This window comes from Borostomias antarcticus (genome assembly GCF_949987555.1).
Source record: "Borostomias antarcticus genome assembly, chromosome: 20".
Taxonomy (NCBI): domain Eukaryota; kingdom Metazoa; phylum Chordata; class Actinopteri; order Stomiiformes; family Stomiidae; genus Borostomias; species Borostomias antarcticus.
The window spans coordinates 19,145,066-19,166,424 of record NC_140253.1 but is presented as its reverse complement, the minus strand read 5'-3'; the positions used below and the strand labels follow the sequence as shown (position 1 = coordinate 19,166,424).

At 45.6% G+C, this 21,359-nt stretch overlaps 1 protein-coding gene across 1 annotated transcript in view; it reads left to right on the top strand.

The window, feature by feature from the left end:
* LOC311322627 (NACHT, LRR and PYD domains-containing protein 12-like) overlaps positions 1 to 21,359 on the top strand; it is a gene marked incomplete at both ends in the record, with an annotated part of 209,395 nt that overhangs the window by 87,391 nt on the left and 100,645 nt on the right. The gene's annotated exons all lie outside the window — the stretch shown is intronic.

Here is a 21,359-nt window from a genome sequence, read left to right as displayed (position 1 = left end):
CAGATCTTTAGACGGAAAGACATTTTTAATCAATGATTTTATCACCAACCACAATCTTGATTTTATGTTTTTAACTGAAACTTGGCTAGACCAAGGTAACAGTGCAGCTGTTCTTATTGAGTCAACTCCTCCCAACTTCAGCTTTATGAGCGAGGCTAGAGTATATAAGAAAGGAGGTGGAGTAGCCATCTTGTTTAATGACTCCCTCCAATGTAAATAGATGTGTTATGGAAATTTTGGTTCCTTTGAATATGTGGCTCTTCAGTTGAATTCCTCTTCTCGAGCCATATTTCTAAACATCTACAGGCCACCCAAATACTGTCCAAACTTCTTTGATGACTTTGCTGAACTGTTGTCTACTGTCTGCATTGACTTTGACTGTGTGGCTATTGTTGGTGATTTCAGCATCCATGTTGACAACCCTCAGGGCAGAGGGACTAAAGAGCTAGGTTGTGTCCTTGATAACTATGGACTGACTCAGCATGTGACGGAGCCCACACACAACAAGGGGCACACTCTGGACTTAATCATCACCAAAGGTCTGAATATTTCTAAGGTTCAGGTGTCTGAAGTTGCGCTCTCTGATCATTCCTGTGTTTACGTTGAGAGTACTATCTCCATGCACACAAATTCTCAATCAGAGGTTATCTCAAAACGGCACATCACTGAAAACACCAGTGAGATATTTACTCAGGCTTTCTCGTCCACACCTGCCCTCTATATGGCCTCAGTCAACGAGCTTGTAGATCATTTTAATGTTAAAATTACAAACATTGATGCCGTTGCGCCCACTAAGGTGAAAGTGGTCTCTGGTAAGAGAAGATCTCCATGGAGAAACGCCATGCTGGTCAGAATAGAAAAGAGAGAGTGTCGAAAATCTGAACGCAGGTGGCGAAAAACAAATCTCCATGTTCATTATGACATCTATAAAGAGAGACTTCGCATTTATAATATGGAGCTGAGAAATGCACGACAGACCTTCTTTTCTGACATCATCACCAAAAACCATAATAATGCGCGTGCTTTGTTTGCCACTGTTGATAGGCTGACAAACCCTCCTGTGTCAGTAGCCTCTGAACTTCTATCCACCAGGGCCTGCAATGAATTTGCCTCATTCTTCACTGACAAAATTCTGAAAATTAGACAAGCAGTTAGTGCCTCCATTCCAGGTACAGGACATGTGTCGTCACAGTGTCCACTTAAAATCAATACCATGACACAATTTCATCCGATCAACCATAAAACCCTGGGGGACACTATACAATATCTGAAATCCTCCACCTGTTGCCTTGATGTTCTTCCTACAGACTTCTTCAAAACTGAAGACAAACACATATAATGGCAAAATCTCAGTCTTAGTATTACTGGATCTCAGCGCTGCGTTCGACACGGTAGACCACAACATACTACTAGGCCGACTGGAAAATTGGCTGGGAATTTCTGGTACAGTGTTAGATTGGTTTGAATCCTACTTAAAGGACAGGGACTATTTTGTGTTTATAGGCAATTACAAATCTGAGCTGACAAAAATGACCTGTGGAGTTCCCCAAGGCTCCATCCTGGGGCCACTTCTGTTCAACATTAACATGCTCCCACTAACTCAAATTATGGAAAACAACAAAATATGTTACCATAGCTATGCAGATGACACAAATTTATATCACCATATCACCAGGAGACTATAATCTCATACAAGCGCTGAGTAAGTGCATTCAACAAATCAATGATTGGATGTGCCAGAACTTTCTCCAACTAAACAAAAATAAAACTGAAGTAATTGTCTTTGGAGCCAAAGAAGAACGATTAAAAGTCAGTGCTCAACTTCAATCAGTAATGCTAAAAACCACAAACGAAGCCAGAAATCTTGGTGTAGTCATGGACTCAGACCTGAATTTCAACAGCCACATTAAGTCAATTACAAAGTCAGCCTACTATCACCTGAAGAATATATCAAGGATCAAAGGATTTATGTCCCAGAAGGATTTGGAAAAACTTGTCCATGCGTTTATCTTCAGTAGACTCGACTACTGTAACGGCATGTATACAGGTCTCTCTAAAAAATCGATCAGACAGCTGCAGCTGATTCAGAACGCTGCTGCTCGAGTCCTCACTAAGACCAAGAAAGTGGAGCATATCACACCAGTTCTAAGGTCTTTACACTGGCTTCCTGTCTGTCAAAGAATTTACTTTAAAATACTGCTGTTGGTTTATAAAGCACTGAATGGTCTAGGGCCAAAATATATTTCTGATCTGCTCATATGCCATGAACCATCCAGACCCCTCAGGTCGTCTGGCACAGGTCTGCTTTCTGTCCCCAGAGTTAAAACAAAACATGGAGAAGCAGCATTCAGTTTTTATGCCCCACATATCTGGAACAAACTTCCAGAAAACTGCAGGTCTGCTGCAACTCTTGGTTCTTTTAAAACAAGCGTAAAGACTTTTCTTTTTGCCACTGCTTTCTAAGAGGAGTTATGTTTATCTGTATACTGCACTGTAACTTTTATTCCTGTATTCTATTTGTCCTGCTTTTTGTTTTAAATGTCTATAATGACTTGCTTTTTGTTTTAATGCTTTTAATTTGTCCTGCATTTTGTTTTAAATGTCTATAATGTCTTGCTTTTTGTTTTAATGCTTTTAATGTCTCATGTAAAGCACCTTGAATTGCCCTGTGGCTGAAATGTGCTATATAAATAAACTTGCCTTGCCTTGCCTTGCCTAAATAACTTTTTTGTAAATAACTTCTTTTTTTAACAGGATGTTTTTTTAAATCATTTTTGTTTTTAGAACTGGTTTATTATGTTGCAGGCCAGACAGTGTGTACTTTTTTGTCTGGATAGCCATAGTGTGAAATTGTACTTTTTTAATATAATAAATTGTTCTTAACTGTTAATGGTGATGTGTCATAACCTTTGTACCATAATTTTGCTTGCTGCATTGACTATGGCATTAATAGGCTCTTTGCACAAGCTCCACTACTTCCTGACACTCTACAGACATATTTCTTTCCTGTCCTATACTAGTGGATGGAAGTGATTGATCAGGTGTGCTGCACATCGCAATTGCTATCCAATAGTATAGGACGGTAAAGAGATATGCCTGTAGAGTTTCAGGAAGTAGTGGAGCTTGTGCAAAGAGCTGATTTGGTTTGTAATGCAAATTATAAATGTAGCCAATGGAAGTGTAGACCACGTTGCAGCAACGTAACAAATGTAATATATAGACGTGTATACAATGTTGCAGCCAGGTACGACCTGCACATTGCAGCAACTTGTGTGCAGATACCGCGTTTCCGTTGCATGCGCGTTTAACTTGACGTTGAGTGGACCATACAGAAGTCTAAATTGCACGTTGCTGCAACATTGCTGCAACCTGATTGTGTTAGTAGGGTAAGGACTGACCACTTGATCAGCTTACCTTCATTTGCCTATATTTGTTGGGCAGGTCAAACGTGTACATTGAGGCAGATTACAAATGACTGTACAGTACTCTAAAGGAGCAGCCATGTTGCTTTGTCCTTTTTAAAAGGTACTACAATAGTCCAGCGATGTCCAGGAGATGCTAAGGATTGAACTAAGGGCCTCATACATGCAAAGCATGCGGTCTACCACTGAGCTACATACCCAGGTGCTGTGGGGCAATTGCTATCAGAACACTAGGGGAAGAAGTTCAGGAAATGGTCTTTGCTCCACTGGCAAGAGAGTGTGGCACACCAGCAAGAAAAAAAGCCCCCATCAAAGGCCACACACTAGCAGCACATCAGTCCCTGGTGGTCTAGTGGTTAGGATTCGGCGCTCTCACCGCCGCGGCCCGGGTTCGATTCCCGGTCAGGGAACTCTTTAGAGGAGTAGACAAAACCTGCTGTAATTACTGCCAAAAAGAAGCTTATTTCTGTGGGCCCAACCAACACAAAAACACTTCCTACTTACAGCCAGATTTGAATGAGCAACCAACCAACACAAAAACACTTCCTACTTACAGCAAGATTTGAATGAGCAACCAACCAACACAAAAACACTTCCTACTTACAGCCAGATTTGAATGAGCAACCTAAGGATTACTGCCTTGCAGACTACATTTCACCTACAGTCCTCCATTCTACCAACCGAGCCATCTAAGGACAGACCACTTGATGAGCTTACCTTCATTTGCCTATATTTGTTAGGCAGGTCAAACGTGTACATTGAGGCAGATAACAAATGACTGTACAGTACTCTAAAGGAGCAGCCATGTTGCTTTGTCCTTTTTGTAAAGGTCCTACAATAGTCCAGCGATGTCCTGGAGATGCCGAGGATTGAACTTGGGGCCTCATACATGCAAAGCATGCGCTCTACCACTGAGCTACATCCCCAAGTGCTGTGCCATAATTGCTATCAGAGCACTAGGGGAATAAGTTCAGGAAATGCTCTTTGCTCCACTGCCAAGAGAGTGTGGCACACCAGCAAGAAAAAAAGCCCCCATCGAAGGCCATACACTGGTAGCACATTAGTCCCTGATGCTGTAAGGCAATTGCTACCAGAGTACAAGGGGAATAAGTTTAGGAAATGCTTTTCGCCCAACTGGGAAGAGAGCGTGGCACACCAGCAAAAGAAAAAGCCCCCATCAAAGGCCACACACTAGCAGCACATCAGTCCCTGATGGTCTAGTGGTTAGGATTCGGCGCTTTCACCGCTGCTGCACGGGTTCGATTCCCGGTCAGGGAGCTCTTTAGAGGAGTAGACAAAACCTGCTGTAATTACTGCCAAAAAGAAGCTTATTTCTGTGGGCCCAACCAACACAAAAACACTTCCTACTTCCAGCCAGATTTGAATGAGCGACCTAAGGATTACTGCCTTGCAGACTACATTTCACCTACAGTCCTCCACTCTACCAACAGAGCCATCTAAGGACTGACCACTTAATCAGCTTACCTTCATTTGCCTATATTGGTTGGGCAGGTCAAACGTGTACATTGCGGCAGATTACAAATGACTGTACAGTACTCTAAAGGAGCAGCTATGTTGCTTTGTCCTTTTTAAAAGGTCCTACAATAGTCCAGCGATGTCCTGGAGAGGCCGAGGATTGAACTCTGGGCCTCATACATGCAAAGCATGCGCTCTACCACTGAGCTACATCCCCAAGTGCTGTGGGGCAATTGCTATCAGAGCACTAGGGGAAGAAGTTCAGGAAATGCTTTTCGCCCAACTGGGAAGAGAGCGTGACACACCATCAAAAGAAAAAAGCCCCCATCAAAGGCCAGACACTAGCAGCACATCAGTCCCTGGGGGTCTAGTGGTTAGGTTTCGGCGCTCTCACTGCCGCGGCCCAGGTTCGATTCCCGGTCAGGGAACTCTTTAGAGGAGTAGACAAAACCTGCTGTAATTACTGCCAAAAAAGAAGCTTATTTCTGTGGGACCAACCAACACAAAAACACTTCCTACTTCCAGCCAGATTTGAATGAGCGACCTAAGGATTACTGCCTTGCAGACTACATTTCACCTACAGTCCTCCACTCTACCAACAGAGCCATCTAAGGACTGACCACTTGATGAGCTTTCCTTCATTTGCCTATATTGGTTGGGCAGGTCAAACGTGTACATTGAGGCAGATTACAAATGACTGTACAGTACTCTAAAGGAGCAGCCCTGTTGCTATGTCCTTTTTAAAAGGTCCTACAAAAGTCCAGCAATGTCCTGGAGATTGCCGAGGATTGAACTCAGGGCCTCATACATGCAAAGCATGCACTCTACCACTGAGCTACATCCCCAAGTGCTGTGGGACAATTGCTATCAGAGCACTAGGGGAAGAGGTTTAGGAAATGCTTTTCGCCCATCTGGGAGGAGAGCGTGGCACACCAGCAAAAGAAAAAAGCCCCCATCAAAGGCCACACACTAGCAGCACATCAGTCCCTGGTGGTCCAGTGGTTAGGATTCGGCACTCTCAATGGCCCGGGTTCAATTCCAGGTCAGGGAACTCTTTAGAGTAGACAAAACCTGCTGTAATTACTGCCAAAAAGAAGCTCATTTCAGTGGGCCCAACCATCACAAAAACATTTCGTGACAGATTTGAATGAGCGACCTAAGGATTACTGCCTTGCAGACTACATTTCACCTACAGTCCTCCACTCTACCAACTGAGCCATCTAAGGACTGACCACTTGATCAGCTTACCTTCATTTGCCTATATTGGTTGGGCAGGTCAAAGGTGTACATTGAGGCAGATTACAAAGGACTGTACAGTACTCTAAAGGAGCAGCCATGTTGCTTTGTCCTTTTTAAAATGTCCTGCAATAGTCCAGCAATGTCCTTGAGATGCCGAGGATTGAACTCAGGGCCTCATACATGCAAAGCATGCGCTCTACCACTGAGCTACATCCCCAAGTGCTGTGGGGCAATTGTTATGAGAGCACTAGGGGAAGAAGTTCAGGAAATGCTCTGCTCCACTGGCAAGAGAGTGTGGCACACCAGCAAGAAAAAAAGCCCCCATCGAAGCCCATACACTGGTAGCACATTAGTCCTTGATGCTGTAAGGCAATTGCTACCAGAGTACAAGAGGAATAAGTTTATGAAATGCTTTTTTTGTTTGGTTATGCTACACCATACAACACCCTCTTCACCATACATTTCACTGCATACACTCACCTACATGCCTGATACACTGATTTTCATACTCCATTTGATTATTGTTTAGTTTTCAGTTCTATTAAATTACGTACCACGTACTTGTGGTCCACTATGTGTAGGCTACTGGCGAATCTGACTGGTATTTCAAGCAACGTGTTTGGTAGGCATTCTGGAGACACACACTTTGGAATTTTGGTAGTTTATCTTGAGTAGTTTGTTTTGTAAGACTGTCATTTTTTGATCTTGGTTTTGCATTTTCGCCTATGTTGTGAGGTGGAGACAGCTTTGTTGTTTCGTGGTGAGCTTTTTTGGGTCGAGACTTGCATATTGGGGCAAGCAGGGGTATACATTGGTTGTCGTTTGACGAATAGGTACGGGGCTACCCTGGTTAGGCTTACGGCTTCTCCCCTTTGGGATTTGCTGTGCTCTCCCGGTATTGTTGCGGTGGTGCGGCTAGAGCAATTGTCTCGGGGACCCATTCAGAGCCGTACGGTGGGGTAATCAGCTTTGCTGGGGGCTTCACCGGGCTACTGAGCTAGGGTTTAAAGAGCCTCCCGCTAAAACTGCATGAAGACTAGGGTTGAGATTATTGAGCTAGATTTGGGTTAGGCAGTCAGCTAGAGGGTACGCTCCGTTACGAGTGGTTACTTCCTATGCGCCCTGTCAGTGTTATGCCTCGTCTTGGGTCCGTATATGCATTCTCCCCGTAAAGTTTGAAGTGAATTTGTGAATCATGTCCGGAGTAGAGGATTTTCTTGAGGATCCCTCGTATGATTTATTAGATTACTATACTAAGGCTCAACTGTTGCTTGTCGCTGAGCATTTTGGCATAGAAATTGTGGAGGGGTTAAAGCCTGGGGTCAAGGCCTGTTTAGTGTCTAATCTGGTAAAGATGAGGATATTGCCAAAGCCTGCTGGGGAGGCTTCTCACAGATTGGGTGAGGGCGTGTCTCCTGTAATGAACCCTAGTCTTACCTTTGAGCAACAGAAGGAATTGCTTAAACTGCAGATAGACCATGAGGGAATGAAAATTGAAAAGGAGCTGAGACTTGAAAAAATGAGGCATGAACTAGAAATGGAGAAGGAAAAAAAAGGCAGGAAACTGAGAAGGCTCGATTGGATTTGCAGCACCAAAAGTTGAGTTTGATTAAGGACGGTCTACTCCCAGGTGATGCTGTAGGTGACGAGACTTTTGGGGGAACATCCCACAGTTCCTTTGATATTATTCGCAACTTGCGCCTGTTGCCGAAGTTTAACGAGAAGGACCCAGAGTCGTTTTTCTCTTTGTTTGAGCGGGTTGCTGATATGCGTGGGTGGCCTGACGCTGAGCGCACCCTTATGTTGCAGTGTGTTTTTACGGGAAAGGCTCAAGAAGCGTACTCTTCTTTGACTCGGGTTGATTGTCTGAGCTATGCTAGAGTGAAGTCTGCGGTTCTTAAGGTATACGAGTTAGTGCCGGAGGCCTACCGTCAGCACTTTAGAAATTGGAGGAAGAATAAGACCCAGTCCCATTTGGAGTTTGCACGCGACTTGGTGTTGCATTTTAGTCGCTGGTGTAAGGCATCGGAGGTGGATAACTTTGAAGATTTGTGTAACTTGGTAGTTCTTGAACAGTTTAAGAACGCTGTTCCTCCTCACATTGCCACGTATGTTAGTGAGAAAACGGTTAAAACTGCCGCTGAAGCTGCTGCGCTGGCGGATGATTACGCATTAACGCACAAGTTTAAATTTGGGGAGCCTCACGCTCATTCTGCTGAGTCAGGGTTTAAGAGAAATCTCCCTGCGATAAATCTGAGTGTTGAGCAGGGACACAGGCCTGAGTCTAGCGCCCGGGAGGGTGAGAGAGTATGCAATTACTGTCATAAGAAAGGGCACTGGAAGTCCGAGTGCTACGCGCTTAAATCCAAAAGTAAGCCACCTTGGTTGTCTAATGGTGCCAAAGCAAAAGGGGCTGGTCTCGCCGCACCAGTGGTAAAGGGCGTCGGTTCTGATACCCCGGAGTGTGACCTGCTGTCCAAACCTCTACTCTCCTCAGATCTTGATTCCTATTTGCCGTTCCTCACAGATGGGTTTGTGTCTCTTGTGGACAGTGATAAAAAGGTGCCTGTAAAAATTCTGAGGGATACGGGTGCGTTTGACTCGTTCATTTTAGCCTCAGCTCAGAGTCTGACACTGGTGACTCCATTCCCATTCGGGGGATAGGTTTAAAGGTTTTACATGTTCCCCTACATAGGATAATGCTCTCCTCTGAGTTGTTCCAGGGTGAGGTATCTGTGGGTGTGCGCCCAGCGCTACCGTTTGAAGGGGTTTCTATGATTATTGGTAATGGCTTGGCTGGTGCACGAGTGTGGGCTGATGTGGCGCCACCTGTTGTTACCCCTGTGCCACTTTTTAAGGGCCAGCCCGATGACAGTGAGAAGGAGTTCCCTGACGTTTTCACTGCATGCGCGGTTACGCGTGCCATGAACCGTGCCAATCAAGGCACAGACGATTTGGCCGATGATATGCCTGACCCCGTTGTGTTAACATTGTCTTACTTTCCCTGGTCTGTCCCTCACAGTGACCTGGTGAGAGAGCAGCAGGCGGATCCCACTGTGAAGGGGTTGTTTGAGGGGGCTCTCCCTGTTGGTGGAGTGAAAAACAGTGCTCAGGCATATTTCAATCTCAACGATGTGCTGGTGAGAAAGTGGGTTTCCCATGGGGCTGATTTTATTGGATACCCTATTTATCAGGTAGTCGTGCCATCTAAATTCCGCAATGTGGTCTTGAAAGTGTCGCATGATGAGTGTGGACACATAGGGGTGCGTAAAACATATGACCGCATTCTACGGTATTTTTTCTGGCCTCGCCTGAAGAGGGATGTGGCGTCCTATATTAGAACATGCCACACGTGTCAGTTGACTGGGAAACCGAACCAGGGCATTAAACCAGCTCCGTTGTGTCCGATTGCGGCAATCAGTCAACCGTTCGAACATCTCATTATTGACTGTGTAGGTCCTCTCCCTCGGTCTCGCGGTGGTGCAGTTTACTTATTGACGGTAATGTGTCAGGCGACTAGGTATCCTGCAGCCTATCCTTTGAGCACCATTATGACTAGGTCTGTGGTGCGGGCCTTGTCGCAGTTTATATCAATCTTTGGTATCCCAAAGATTATTCAATCTGATCAAGGGTCTAACTTCTCTTCCCATCTGTTCTCCCAGGTCCTGAAACTGCTCCGTGTGAAACACAATAAGGCATCTGCCTATCATGCGCAGAGTCAGGGCACGCTTGAACGGTTTCACGCAACGCTTAAATCATTGCTGCGTGCATATTGTACTCAGATGGATGGGGACTGGGAAGATAGTTTACCCTGGTTGATGCTGGCAGCTAGGGAGGTTGTTCAAGAGAGCACAGGGTTCAGCCCTAACGATCTGGTGTTCGGTCATACAGTGCGCGGCCCGTTAGCTGTGCTAAAGGATGATTGGAAGGAGTCCAATCCCCCCCAAAACCTGTTGAGCTACGTTAATGGTTTCAGGCATAGGCTTTACGCAGCGGGAGAGCTAGCTAAAAAGAAACTGGCTTGCGCTCAACAAAAGATGAAATGTCTCTATGACCGTCGGGTTGAGCAACATGCTTTTAGCCCAGGTGATCATGTTCTTGCGCTCTTGCCTGTGGTTGGTTCCCCTTTCCATGCTAAGTTTACTGGCCCGCATACCGTAGTAAGGCGGATTTCGGATCTGAATTATCTGATTGCAACACCCTTACGTAGGAAGCCGAATCAGCTCTGCCACATTAATTTGTTGAAACCATATGTGACAGCGGCTGGTGATTTGGTCCGCAACTTGGCAAACCCCGAAATGCGCTAGGGGGCAAAATAAATAAAAAAACGTTTTATTTTGTTTTTTTTGTTTTTTTGTATTACCAAAGTTGAAGTTGTGAAGAACACACTTACTATAACAGACAACAGTTTTAGGTTCACGAAATACGTATAATTAGTCTGCAAACTAAGCTTGTTTTTAGCTGATTTCGAGTCGGGTTTGGGGGTGGGCAGATCGATTAGCATAATTTGGTTTCATTGGCTATTGCTACCGGGTTCTCCGCCCCCCACCCTTCCCCAACACGCCGGCTTTGTTTACATTCAGTCCCAAGTTTAACCATGGATGCTACAGCTTTTGCTAAAGAGAAGACGGGGATGGCATCCAGGACATGGAAAGAGTTTTAAGAGCAGCTAAAACTCCAGCAGAGCAGGACTCGTTCGTACACGGAGTTTATTCTTGATGACCTGTGATACAGAGATCACTGTATCAACAAAGCAAGTTGCTACCACGCGAACGACGTACCAGATTCACACCACTGTTGTCTGCCGCCAAGCAAAGCTTTGCTTTGGGGTAAGCTATCTTTATACTATCTGTGCTGTTTGCATTACATTAAACGTTAGTCGTTTAGCAGTAGCTCCTTTCTAAACAAGTGACTAAGTCTAGCTAGCATAACAAAGGCACTAGCACTAACTAACAAAGGCTAGCTAGCTAACGTTAGCTAACATGCTAGTTAGCTGAGCTGTCCCTTCATTCCTAAACTCGCCAGCTACCTAGCACAGGGACATGGCTATAGCTAGTGAGCAAGCCCTTTGTTCCTAAACTAGCTAGCAAGGCAGCTAATACCCAGCCAGCTGCCTAGCACAGGGACATGGCTAGCTAGTGAGCAAGCCCTTTGTTCCTATACTAGCTAGCGAGGCAGCTAATATCCAGCCAGCTGCCTTTATCTATATGGAGTGCCAGTACTGTGGGCAATAGTTGAATGTACTTTCTTCCTTCTATTCTATTGCAGTTTTGATGCTGAGAGACCTGGCATGGTTGTGGCCAGAGAACACCGTGATGCACCGGCAGTCGAGTTTCAGCTGCTGCGCAAGCCTGATGTCCTGCCCCTGAGAGAAGGTCTTCTTGTGCAAGCCCCACCCAGACTGGACATGGCCAGACAGATGTATCTCTTTGACAAGATCAGAGAGTTCTGCTCTGATGAGGGACGAGACGTCACATGTCCCCCGCCAAACTCCACAGCAGCTCAGAACAAGACTGTCCGCTGGTAGATTCACTGCAGCAGATCATCAGGACGGACAGCACTGCAGGAGAAAGGCCACAGCCTTTTCCTGTTTGTATACTGAAGCGTTGCTTGTTCTCTTGCACAGACTTGCCCACACTTGCACAGACTGCATTGTCAGAATATTGAATACTGAGCTGAGTACTGTAGCGATCCCGAATGTAATTCACAAAGATGGACTGTCTCAGAACAGAGGCGTTAGGGTCAGCAATGATAGAAGGGAAATGGAGGAGACAAGGTCAGGGTCCAGCTGGACTTCACACAGGAGGGGGAGGGGTGGTTATCAGCCTAGACCCAGGGAGCAAGGACGAGAGTATGGGAGAGAATGGAGTAGGGAGGGAGGGCAATCAACTAGATCAATGGTTGATATGCTGAGACATAGCAGATACGAAGTGACCCCCCCACATACCAGAGGAAGATGGCAATAAAACGAATGAAAGGATCCCTTTTTTAGCTAAGTCTCCCTATCAGTCTCTAAGCCTGGGAAGGTGAGAGACAGCCCCGGTGACCCCCTTAATAAGATAGGTCTGGCGTTTATCAGAAGCGGACAAAGAAGCTGTTTGGAGGGAACTAACTGTCCCTAAATGTGTAATCATGAAAGTAACCGTATTATCCATTAGTAAAAATACAGTTGAATATCATTTATTGGAAATATAGATGCTTAAGACAAAACTGACTATTAATCAACATGTATGTGTTAGTAAAAAATCAATTATGTAACTTTGTAGAAATATATGACAAGCATGTAATAGATAGGAAATGTATTCATGTATTAACTGTCTGGATATATAAGTTATGCTTAAAACCAGAGTTTAATAAGTTGTTAGTTAGACAATTCAATCTAAAGAATGGTAACTTGTATTTTTCCATGTTGTGGGTGTGAGAGATAAGATGAATGCAGGAGGTATTAACCAATCAGGAGGGAGGAGTGACGAAAGGAAAGTGAGAGCTAAACATGGGATTAAAAGGAAGGAACAGGCGGGAAAGAAGACACTTTTTTCCTTTCTATCGGAAGAGGAGTGGAAGAAGTCAGAAGCTGAGAACCTGGGATTTGCTTTTCTTTCATGAACTTTTTCTTGTAACTTGCATTTTTTCCATGTAAACTGGATTATTTGTATAACCTCACAAAGTTTTATAAAGATTCTTACTTCAACACCAGATAATTTCTTCTTGCTTTTATTGATTTGGTGAGTATCTAAATGTTTTGGTTGAGTACGTTAATCATTGATTGAAATGTAAATAACAGGTTTACAGCAGGGCAATTGGGCCCCAGCCGAAGCCAGCTACAAGGAGCCAGGCTTATGGAGAAGGTTGTGTCTCTGTCTCTAAAGGGATTCACCTCTAAGCTGAGAGAAAAAGCTTGAGCAGAGGTCTGAATTAAAATGGTAATGCTCTGAGAGAGAGAGCATATCACAAACTCATGTGGGAGATGCATACTAAGTGAGGCTATGACTGTTTGACTCATGTGATGGTAGTTTAAAGCAGTAACATATTAGCTTCATGAGCCACGGATAATGATAAAACCCGGTGAGAGAACGGAGTTGATAATAAAGGTTGTATAAGCCGTGGCAGGGAATTTACATAAATAAGCCATCACTTTGAGATCAACAGGTCAAATAGCCTACTCTTCAACATGGCGCCCGAACAGGGACGTTAAACACTATCAGAGTGATTTGACGTCGACACCTAAAGGAACGAATGGAAAAAGGGCTTGACCCTTCTGGAAGAAAAGGAAAAGAGACGCATGACATCTAGAGGTGACAATCCTCTCAGAACAAATAAGGAGCCTGAGGGCAAAGTGTGTTGCAACGGAGAACCAGATCCACACTTAACTATGAAAGTGATTTGATGTCGACACCTAAAGGAACGAATGGAAAAAAGGGCTTGACCCTTCTGGAAAACGAGACACATGACCATCTAGAGAAGGCAAAGTGTGTTGCAACGGAGAACCAGATCCACACCTAATGGTATGAATTTTAGGGCCTTGAAATGCGCATAAGGCACCTTGTCCAGAGAACGAGCTCTGGGTTTGGAAAAACATCCTAAAAGAGGGATACCTCTTCACACAGGTTATAAAGAGCTAAAGAGAGCTCATTTGCGACATAAGTGGTTGTCGTAAAAACGACACAAAGAGGTGTCATAAAGATGACGGACGAAAGAGCGCCCTCTCCACAGAGCACTATAGGAGAGTTTGAAGATGGGCAAAGCCTATTATCAATGTTCGGAGAGGAGGGAAACACTGGGTTCAATGAACCAGAGGAAAACAGAGACCACCCGAATGAAACGGGGTGGGGAATGGACAGACCTCCCATAGTGGAGGAGTTGTCAAATTACCTTGAGAGAGAAACGGTGGCTACAGCCCCGCGATATTGGGATCTCCCTCCTCCACCATATCCTAATTTAAGAGAATGGAGCTCGGAGTCTAGAGATGACCTAGACCTACCCAGCACAATTCCGAGACCCTCTGCATCGGTTGATGCAGGACACTCACATAATGATAGAGATATGAACCTGACATTAAACAGGGGACAAGACTCAGTCCGACACGGACGCGAGAGACAAGGCATATTGCCAACATTTGGGGAAGTGTTTACCTCTGAGGTAATTCAGCGAAGAGAGGCTGAAGGAATGGATGAATTTTACTCACAAAATCGTGAGGTAAGTTGGGTAATGATCCCACCCGTGACCAAACTCTCCAGAGAAACAGCGGGGAAAGTGAACATACACACGTCCCTTCTCCATGAATATATCCCCCCGATGCGCGGAGTGCTGGTAAATCCCACCAACAAATATTTATCAAATCAAGGCGGAATGGCTCTTGCCATCAGAGAACTGGCTGGTCCGACTTACCAAAAAGAATGTGATGCAAAAGTACAGAGATACGGGGTGGGGACAGAGGCAAGTGGACTTCCTCTAATTGACAGAGAAATGTTCATCACCCACTCCTATGACTTAAACCACATGTATGACTATGTAATAAACATAGCAGTTAAAGACGCCCGGCCTAATATGGACCGTAAACTTTCAAGAGCTCTGCTTAAGCGTTATTACACCTCCGTTTTCCAATACTGTGGATTGAAAAAAGCTGGAAATATAGTAATGACTTTATTTGGATGTGGGACTTTTGGTCACCACCCAAGTGACAGCATGTCCAGTTTGTTGGATGCAGCGGAGGAATCCTTAAGGGGCTGCAATATTGATCTATTGGTACCGAACCAAGGATGGGCCGACTCTCTAAGATTCTATCTCCAAGTTCTCATGAATGAGAACAGCCCCGAACAGGCGGCGCACCAGTTAAGGAGAGTAATAGAGAACAAAGACCTAAGAAAAAGGGATGAAACAGAACAGGCCAGACAAAGAGGAATGATTGGGAATAATTCAATGCGAATGATTTCAAACCGAACCTTATGGCCTGATCAAGAAGTGAGAGGGGTAGGCCAGAGTCCCCCCCTCCTCAGAGAGTCAGATGGACAAAGAGGAATGATGGGAAATAATTCAATGCGAATGATTTCAAACCGAACCTTATGGCCTGACCAAGAAGTGAGAGGGGTTGGTCAGAGTCCCCCCCTCCTCAGAGAGTCAGATGAACTAAGAGGAATTCGAACTCATAAACTATGGGATTTGGAGGTGATGGTGGGGATTAACAGTCCAGAGGTGGTGGTTCCAGGGAGTAAAGGGCCATTAGTTGTCTTATCACCTACCCACCTCATGAGTGAGGAAATTTATGACTCAGAGGTTAGAGCTCTGGCAGGAAGAGCGTTTCTGAGGAGAGCAAGAGCTAAGGCTATGCTCGACAGGAGCCATAATTTACTCCCTAAAGGGGGGCTGGCCGTGACAGGCGCAGGAGATTTGGACAACCGATACAGTTGTATAATACACTGGACCCTCCTGGATAAAGATTTGGAAATGAGGGGTCAAAACTCAGAGTTTGGGAATGAAGTTGCAGATCGGTGTTTCAGTAAGATGTTTGCCAATGAGGAGATATGGATGAAACAAGAGGGACAAATCCCCACAGTAACTCTCAGGTTGAGGACGGGCCGCTCTACCTATCAAGGCTTGTCGGCTGCACAGCTGACCAGAGGAGCAATAAGGGCCCTCTTCAGATTTCACTGGCCAGGGAAAAAGCGAATGATGTTGTGGGTACAAGGGACTCACGAGATGGCGATCGCTTGGGAGGAATTGGAGAAGAGAATGAATAGCCATCTATCTCCCACACAAATGATAGAAGGGAGAACATCGGATTCAGAGAGTGAGGGGGAAGAGGGGATACCCCAGAACGGGGATCGACCTGAATCACTTAGTGAACAACAGGAGGAAGCCTCACCACCTCGCCCAATTCTCCGCAGGGGAAAAGCACCGCAGGGCCATAACAAACGAGCCCAGACCCAAATATTTAGAAAGTTGTCTCTCGGGCCGCCGCTGGCAGAGCCAATATTCTACACACAAGAGAACGACCCGTGGGGGCCAGTGATAACTCAAGTGAGTGGCCAGGGGGATCTAGACATGCTCACAGAGGAGAGAGACTATGACACGGCAATAACAGAAGGATACCCGGTGACATGGAGAGAGGCCTTTGAGTTATCCAAAGCTCCTAGAGCCTCTGCTCTATTAGAAACAAGGGGGATCCCCGCCCCATATAAGAATGCATACTTAGCATCAGGTTATGATTACCTGAGAGAAGGAATTAATAAAAGAGACAAAGCTATGGTGGAGAGAGAGAGAATGATGTACAGGGGAGCAGAGGGGCAGAGGAGGAATGCAGAATTGATGGACCCCCTCCCCTCCCGTGGTGGGAATGTCACGGTGCAATCACCCAGGGTGATAAGAGATAATCCATGGCCCCTGACCTCGACTCCTTTTTCGGAGAGATTCTTGCAACAAACCGGGCGCAGACCCACAGCTGCAAGTTTATTGGGTCATGACGAGTTAAGCCCGAGAAGTCATAAAACAGACCAGCTCACGTTGAATAAAACGCTGAAACATCTACTGCCAAGTAGAGAAGCGAATGAATCACAACCTGATTACTTAAAACGGGTAATGGGAGCCGGAATTGAAGAAATTTTGCAGGATGAAAGAGCGGCAAACTATATGAACAACCACTGTGGAACGTCAATCCCGCCAGGGTTGTCGATCCGTCAGGCGAATTCCCTGACAGTTGGAACACCAGGCCAGGATGAATGTGAACTACTAGCAAAGAGGCTAGCCTCCTATATCAATAAAGGAGAAACGTCATTGACCTTAGCCGTTCGTACATTATCCAGTAGAACGACAACGGCAAGACTGCCTATAATGCTGGAAAAGCTGTTTCTCGACATAACAGGTGGAACAGAACTTGCCATAAGGGTGAAAGATTGGAGTGAAGAGGAATTAACAAGGGAGGTGCGAGCATGGGACGCCAAATTTCTCCTGATCAGGGAGAAGAGAGCCAAAGAGGCGGCAAAATCAAATAAGAAGGCAGTGAACATCAATGCGAATGATGGAGAAATTAGAAACAGACCGAACCCCCTTAATCAGACGGAGTCAAAAAACGGGGGACAGCGGGTCTCAGAGACCCGCAGTCAACAAAAAAAGAGAATGACGGAAAAGACAGACCCCTACCCGCATGTAAACGACGAGCAATACAGAGCAATGACAAAAGAACAGAGAGACCATCTGAGGGTCAGGAGAGAGGAATGGAAAGCGAGACATTTTATGGAGGGCAATCAAAGGAGGCCGAGAGGGGAAACAGCGAGTGCGGACCAATAATTAAGAATACCTCACAACATTCACCCCAATTAACCCTACAAACACCACTGGCAACTAAACACGGTCATAACGTCTCACTGCTACCCAGGAATTCGGGGACCGACCCTAGGCCTCCACAGTTGTCTTCCAAAAAATTGGTAATGATTGATGCTAACCAACAGCCATTGGTCGCTCTCCTGGCCGAAAGAACACATGAAAAGAACGGGAAGTTGCTCTGCTCTGTGGGGGGTGAAGATTATACTATAGATACTGGAACTGAGGTAACAGTCCACAGCGGGGGGAAGAGATGTGGACCCCAGGTTGAGGTGGAGCTGGCTAATGGAGAAGTTAAGCTAATGAGCTCCGGGATTAAACATGGGATTGAAGGTTTGATTATATCAGAAGGAAAAGAAGCATTATTATCAATGAAAGATTTGGGAGGAATAAAAAAGGTTAAATACATGCGGCCCATTGATAATGAAGAGATAATGGAGACGATTATAGCTGACTCTCACACAACGCAAAAAGAGGAGCTGAGAGCAATATTAAAAAAGGGGGTTTACGCAGAATTTAAGAATGATTGTGGGACAGTGAGCTCAGAAAATACCCACACAATAAGGGGTGGAGTCCCGACAAGACAAGCGCAGAGCCGCGTGGACCCAAAGTGCAAAAGAGAGCTGACCGAAACTATTCATGAGTTGGTAGATATTGTAATTCTAGCCCAACTAAGCCATGCAGTGACAAACACCCCGGTTTTAGGGGTGAAGAAACCAGACGGGAGTTACCGTCTAGTACACAACCTGATTCAGCTGAATAAGCGGTCGGTGACTGACACAAGATCACTGTTAAATATGTCAAGCACGTCACGCACACTTCCAAACAAAAAGTGGAAATCTGCAATTGATCTGGCTAACTTCTTTTGGTCAATCCCCATATGTGAAAGATCGACAGCAAAAACTGCCTTCACGTGGGAAGGAAAGCTCTACGGCTGGAAAAGATTAGTTCAAGGATATAAGAACAGTCCAAACATAGCCCAAGTGTTATTAGAAAACATTCTGGAGGGGCTACCGGTGACTGTTTACATTGATGACGTGTATTGGACGAATGATGATGAAACTGAACATTTGGGAATCCTGGAACAAGTATTAGAACGATTAGCAAAAGCAGGTTTGAAAGTGGGACTGAAAAAATGTGAAATTGCAAAACCACAGCTAAAGTATCTAGGATTTAATTTCACTGACACGGGGAAGGAAGTAACTCCTTGCTACTTACAAAGCATTCAGGAGTTAGGAATCCCGAGGACGCTGAAAGAATTGGAACATGCGGTGGGGAAAATAGAGTTTATCTCTAACCACGTGCCCGGCCTCTCCAAGGTAGCATCACCCCTGCACAAGATACAGGGGGCGGCTAGACGTGATAACGTACAGGAGATACGGGATTGCAGCCAAGAATGGGAACGGTTCAAGCTTAAAGCTTTGCAATGTGAGCCCTTGGAAAAAAGGGAGATGACAAAACCGTTAGAAGTGTAAGATGTAAGAATGTCTCAGCACATGTAAGAATCGTCTCAGCAAGAAACCATGTCTGTATTTATCATGTACCTTTAACCAGACGGAACAGAAATTTACACCACTATGTGGGGTATACAAATTCTATAGGTCTCTGAGAGACCTGAGCCTGGGGCAGGGCATGTATGTACATACGCCGTTTGGCTCCTTACAGGAGGCGTCAAAACAAACAATTGAGGGGTCAAAAGCATTACTGCCAAGATGGAGTAAATGGGACTTAATGCTCACAGATCCGGACATACATTTCGTAGGGGAGGGGTGCCGAATACCATCAGATAGTAGGCCCATTGTCCAACACACAGAACCGGCCATATGGTTCTTGTTTACGGATGGCTCGAAACAAGCAATGGACGGACAATCGGCTAAATGGGCATACATTTTGAAGAGGGGTCACAATATTGTAAAGTCAGCCAGTGGGTTTGTGACCGGCTCAGCTCAACTGGCAGAGACGGTTGCTATTCTGGAAGGACTCCTGTTCTGTAACCAGAAAAAGATAAAACGAGTGGAGATAGTCACAGACAGTGATTATTGCTACAAGGCGGGTACAGAAGAGCTGGAATATTGGAAGTGTCGTGAATTCCAGAATGTGAGGAGTCAACGTTTAACCCATGCGGAACAATGGGCCATAATTGCAGAACAGACACGAACTATGACTCTGTCATGGAGGAAGGTTGAAAGTCATACATCACAGAGAGACTACTTCCATAATGGTAACCGCGAGGTTGATGAACTGGCACGGGCTCGTGCACAGGATAAACAGGTGGTTACACCAAAGGTAATATGTACGGAGAAGTGGAAATTCCGAGGTCAGAATTGGAACGGGGCCAGAGCAAAAGGCTTGAGGCTGATAGTTCCTAAAGGTTGGAGATTGCAAGATCCGCTTGACTTGGACACGAATCCTATGCAACATGTCGGGTCGTCTAGCCTGGAGTTCAGTCTAGTTATAGTCCCGGATGAAGAGGCCGAGGGTTTATTGACTGCTGTACATGAAGGGCTGGGTCATGTAGGAGTCAATAGGATGTTGCAGTGGCTCAGGAATAATGACATCAGAGTAAAAAGGGCTAGGGACTTGGCGACAAAAATCAGGCAACGGTGTTGGTCATGTGCTGAAGCGGGGGGATTTAAGAAAACAGAATACACCCCGGGACAGATTACCACGGGCCAGGCGGGCTATCATTTCTCTGCTGATGTAGCCGGACCTTTCTCTAACATGACAAGAAGGAAGAACCGTTATGTGTTGGTTGTGGTGGACAATGGGCCTGGCAGGATCCGTGTTTTTCCGCTTAGGACACTTCAAGGACCAGTCATAGCTGACAACATTTCGAGAGCATTATTGGAGGAGGGTGACGCGATGTCGCTGAGGATGGACAATGCAGCATATTTCAAATCTGAAGCAGTCCGAGGGGTACTGGAGGAAATGGGAGTTCAACCAGTTTGGTCTATACCGTATGTCCCCCACACTAATGGGGTGGCTGAACGGGCTGTGAGAACGGTGAAAGAGTATATGATTAAGAACGATAACGATTGGGACTCCCCGGTTAACATGATTAAAATGCACCACTCAATTAATCTGGGTAGAGAACAAAAGAATTGTGTGTCTAATGGTGATACATCGAATGAAGAGAGGTTCTCAATTCCTTGTCCTTTTGTTCCAGGGGATTTGGTGTGGGTGAGGCGCAGGCCTGGGGGAGGAAACCCGGCGGTGAAGACTGAAGGACAGGACCGAGTTAGGAGGGTTATCACACCAAAGCAGATTGAACTGGAACAATACGGAGTAGTACATCCCACGCAAATACGAAAGGCAAGTGATAGTGATCCCAATATTTCGGTTGTTGAGAATGGCGCAGAGTGATGTTTCGAGAGAGCTGCCCTTTGCTATGGAAGTGGCGTCAATGAAGGTTCTTTTGGCTGTCTCCCCTGGAGTGGGTGGGAGAGAGATAATAACAGCTAAATGTAGGCATAATGTTACTTCCGCAAGGATGGGATATAAACCTGTGATAAAAGAAGAACCCCTGAAATGGGCACCGTATGCTTTAGGGACGTGCATGTATTGCTCGGTACCTGCCGCTAAAGTGAAATGGTTCGGTGTGAGGAAAGAAAAACCGCTGCTTGTCCCTGGGGACAAAACCACACGCCTACCTGTGGAGAAAGGAGCCATCGGACCGAGGGAGGGGCCGAGTGGGTGTCGAGTTCTGCTGTGCAGAACCTGTGTCATGATATGTGGGGCTAGGCTAGTCATTACTGCATACCCTCGCATGGATAGAGAAATGTCTAAAAAGTGCAGGTGTCAGTGGACAGGTGTTTACCTGTTAAAGTGCTCAAAACACGAAGGGATAACAATCCACTCTGGAATAAGTGTGGATAGAGGACAAGGCTCCTTACTTGAACCAATGGA